Source organism: Austrofundulus limnaeus, unplaced genomic scaffold (assembly GCF_001266775.1).
Source record: "Austrofundulus limnaeus strain Quisiro unplaced genomic scaffold, Austrofundulus_limnaeus-1.0 Scaffold2, whole genome shotgun sequence".
Classification (NCBI taxonomy): Eukaryota; Metazoa; Chordata; class Actinopteri; order Cyprinodontiformes; family Rivulidae; genus Austrofundulus; species Austrofundulus limnaeus.
The window spans coordinates 8,845,596-8,850,316 of NW_013952404.1; the positions used below are offsets into that span (position 1 = coordinate 8,845,596).

The following is a 4,721-nucleotide window of genomic DNA, read 5'->3' on the forward strand; positions in this document are numbered from 1 at the left end:
AGTGAAGACTCCGCCCACGCCAATCAGCAATCTGCCAGGTGAGATCACAGGAGCAAAAACACACATCTCCACACCAACCAAGATTTGAGTGCACGGTCTTTATGTTAGTCCTGTAAGAACAATTCAGCTTCAGCATAAAAGTCAGAAATTTTAGTTTTTGTAACCAAGGATGGGTTGAGTTCATTTCTGAGAATTGATCAGTTCTACAAACAAGTAAACAATAAAACAAAACTATCAAAAGATTCAGGATTCAGGATGARCTTTGGAGGATCTGATCAATTTATGGATAGAAACACAAAGAGATGTGTCGTTTGTGCRATTAGTCCAAGCTTCAGTTTGCCTTTGGGAAAACAAGCTGAAACAAGAAACGTGTGAAGAGGAGAACGGCTGCCCCGGCTGTTATCAGCCGAATGTGCAAAAACCAGCATCTGTGATGGTATGGGGGTGCCTCTAATCGTGGCATGGGGTGACTTTTCTCCTGTTTTCTAAATGCGGCAAACTTAAAGAAAAAAAATAAGGTCTTACTGTAGCTCTGTCCTATTTGTGCGGAATGACTCAAAGTTCAAAGAGCTGAACAATTAGAGATGTAAGATGCGTGAAATTATTTATTTTAATAAAACAAGCTTCACAACAGGAATAAAGAGACAATCTGATAAATTATTTTTTTTAACTTTTAGACAAAATCAATTAGAAAACGCAAAATTCTGAAGGCTTTAATTAAGCAGGGTGAAACCAAGGGAGAATAAGTGTCACAATTATGATGTCCCACTTGTGTTTGCCTGGACCTTTGTAACCAAAGATTAAAGATGAGCAATGATTAGCTGGGACATTTTAAGTAGTTTAGCATCATTTACCCTCTGTGCCTCAAATCATGCTGCTGTCATGTCAAACATGTCAGRTCTTCTCTCCAGTCATACATATATAGTACATTATGCCCAAACCTTCCATTTTGGACTTATTTTATAGAGGCCACAGTGATTTTTAAAGTAATGTTTGCTGTTATTTGCAGATGGAACATAACTTGARATTTTCCCACTGATGTGAGGTTGTTTTGTTTTACAAGCTTTCACTTCCTCGATGACTGAATCAAACTAAATTGACTCAGTGTGAGAGTGTCATAAAAACAGTCTGTTTTTGTGTAGGTTAAAATGCAGCATGAGATGCATCAGACACCAGGTTTAATTTTCACAAGTGACCAAAAGAGTGTGTTGGATGTCCACAACAAAGGACTAAACTCACATTAAAAATAAATTGGTTGTAATTTTATTGAACTGCTACAGTTTTTTACATTGAAGCTAAGAAGATTCAYTCATCCAACAACATGGTGACATTAAACACGACTGATTTTTTTTCTCTCTTTTAGTATAAAATCTACCTCATATTTATTTTATGTGGTTAACTGCAGCTATAGAAAGTCCCATCAAAAACCTGGCTGCTGATTGTTAGATCATCCATCCATCCATCCATCCATCCTCTTTGCCTGCTTCTTTCTTTCAGGGTCGCTGGGGTCATTGGTGTCCTGGGAAAGTTGAAAAATGATCAAAAAGCACCTGTTTGAAGAATTCCAAAGGTGAACAGGTTCATTGGAAACAGGTGAGTGTCATGATTTGGTCAAAAGAGAACATTCCTGAAAGGCTCAGACGTTCACAAGCAATAATGGGGTGAGGTCAGTGGCGGATCTAGGATTTTTCTGAGTGAGGGGCCATCAAGGGGCCACAATATTCATAGAGTGGCCAAGTCTTCTACCTTGTAAGCACAAAAATGATTAGGAAACACATATTTTAACATATAATATTGCACTGTATTACTGCATTATAAATATCCACAATTATGAAAGGGATCCTTATTGTACAGTGTAAAACTGTACACTATTTTGGATGGGGTGGGATTATTTGCTGTGTTGACTTTTTTATTTTACTTTTTTGATACATCATCATTGTTGACAGTAGTTACACGTTTAAACAGTAGTTTAAAATATTGATTATCAACACTAAGTTTTAAAAATGATGATATTTTACATTAAAGACTAACTTTTGACATTTATAAATGTTTATTTSTCATTAATAAATAGTGTACTGTATRACACTTTACGATAAGTCTCCCTTTGACAGTGGTGAATTTTTATAATGCAGTAATATAGTACAATAATAATTTGTTAAAATATGTGTTTCTTATCGTTATTGTACTTACAATGTAGTAACCTTGTGTAAAATGTTTAAAAAGCACCTTTAGATGTAATATATGTGTGAACAGATTTGTCTCATTATATGGTAAGAAACCAAACAGTTTTGTCTCTTTCTCATCCTTTATTATTGCATAATAAACATTTATTAATGATTTATAAAGTGTTTACAGATGAATTAGTAACCTATATGTAAACTCTTTATAAGTCATCTATAAGGGAAGCCTAAAGTGGTACCAAAAAAAGCTTGCACAGTAAATTGTCCTTAGCAGTTTTTCATACATTTTAATGTAAATAAATAAAATATTCTCCAACACACAAGTGAGAAAATCCAGCCATCATTTGTCAGTTGAAAGATTTTTTTTTACAGGTTTGTTCAAATTTTCTTAAGAAGAGAAGAATTCTGTAAGCATGATTCATTCTGGACTTTACCATTTGACTCATTAGCGCAACTAGTGGTTGAACATGGAACTGCATCCACCATCATCATCACTCCCTGGTGAAGAACAGATGAGTGACAGGACAGGGGCACTTCAGGGGGCCAATCAGATTTCACCTGGGGTCAGTGCCCCTGTGGCCCCACCCCTAGAACCGCCCCTGAGGTTCACCATTTTGTGAACAACTGRGTGCACAAACAGTCCAAGAATTTAAAAACAACGTTTCTCAACGTACATTTGTAAAGAATTTAGGGATTTCATCATCTACAGTCCATAATATCATCAAAAGATTCAGAGAATCTGGACAAATCGCTGCAAGTAAGCGGCAAGGCTGAAAATCATCATTGAACGCTGGAGACCTTCCATCCCACTGCGTTAAAAAACAACATCATTCCATGTGTGGATAAATCCACAATGTCCCAACTTCATTGGAATTGGGGTTTTATTTTCACTGTAATCATTATGCCAGAGGCAGGTACAGGTCGCAAGGTCATCACGGGAACAACCACTCTCACCCACACCTAGGGACAATTTAGAGATGCCTCATATGGAGATCTTCTCTTTCCAMTTGTCTCCTTCTTCACCACACCTGACCAGAGCCACATCCTCTTTACRGCAGAAAAAGCTCCAATCTATTAATCCAGAACCTAACCTGTGGGAGGAAACCTGAGTATCCAGAGGAAACGTGTTCCACGGTGCCAGAAGATCTCAACCCACACTTGTACYGAAGGAAGATGCAAACTCCACCTAGAAAGACTTCAGGCCTGGAGGCGAGCCTGTGACCTTCTCCCTGTGAGARAACWGCTCTGACCACTGCTCTGCTYTGCCTCTTGAAACTAMGGGTCAATCTAAACATCATTACTACAGAAACCAGGATGAGGACTGATATCTGATTAATACTAGCATGATGAGATCAATGCTTTTGTTGCAGTTTTCTTTTCTGTATGTCTCAATTTTTCACTTTCTCTTTATCCCTTTGTTTGCTCTACTGACTTTAGTTTTCACYATATCTGCYTGCAGTGGAYGGTATTTTRGTRCTTTTGTCGACACTTTTTATATTTGMATTTTTGTTGTATTATTGCTTTTTGTTATATTGTTTTAGTGACATTTTTCTTGAACAAATGTGTGTAGTAGGAGCTAATAGAATTACTTTGTTTTTATAATGGTACATGATTTTACATTGTTGCAGTTAAGAACTTTTTTTTTATTTGCCATACCTGAGTTTTATCACAATCAACTAGCTAAAGACAAAATCACACAATTATTTAATGGTCATGACATTTRAAGTAAAAGGTATTGGCAATACTAGCCCTACTTGAAACAGAATTTAAAAAAAATATTGGTTTCAGTGAACTGATTAGTTTGTAAAGTTTCAGGGGGTGGGGTGTAGCCCATTAGGAACGATGAGACACTTTAAAGTAAGTTCACATACAGAGAGATGTAATCTAAACCTTCTCAGGTATTTCTCCTCCCAAAGTAATCACAGCCATCTGGGCTGGAAATTAGACGGATGGCTGCAGAGATGAAGAAACCTGCAGGGAGCTATCATCCTGAACACAGATGATCCTTCACTTTACCCCCCCCCCCCACCTCAAATACACACAGATACACACTTTTATCACTTCACAGCTTGTGGCCTAATGACTTTAGCCTCACACATATGTGTTGTAAACGTATCTGTGAATTATCACACAGGGACAGAAACACATTACGAACATTTTGTATCATAAAGAGCAGAAACTAGACCAGGTAACGGTTGTTTTCACATTGTGCCATCCTTTTTTTTATTTACTTTTAGTGTTTGTATACTTATATAATTTTAAAATGGAATAAAATCCTTTTTTATCACCGTTTAATTTACCTAATTTATGTATTACAGCATTAATACATTTATTTATATAGAATAAATAAAATAAAAAAGAAGCCCTGAAGAAAACTTGTTTTGAAAGATGAATAAGAACATTTAGAGTTCATATTCATGAGGAAAATAATAGATGCACCGTACCTTTGTTCGCATTTAGTGCATCGCCATGGAAACTCTGCGGTACAAGGTCAGCTGGCTGTGTGTGTGTGTGTGTGTGTGTGTGTGTGTGTGTGTGTGT

The 4,721-nt window shown here is 36.7% G+C and overlaps 1 long non-coding RNA gene across 1 annotated transcript in view; it reads left to right on the forward strand.

Moving 5' to 3' along the window:
- The first annotated feature begins 17 nt into the window (after window positions 1-17).
- The window catches only part of LOC106522012 (uncharacterized), a 14,256-nt gene continuing 9,552 nt past the window's right edge, over window positions 18-4,721 (forward strand). The window contains exons 1-2 of the long non-coding RNA XR_001310737.1: window positions 18-38; window positions 1,498-1,593. This is a non-coding gene — a long non-coding RNA (uncharacterized LOC106522012). The remainder of the gene's footprint in view (window positions 39-1,497; window positions 1,594-4,721) is intronic.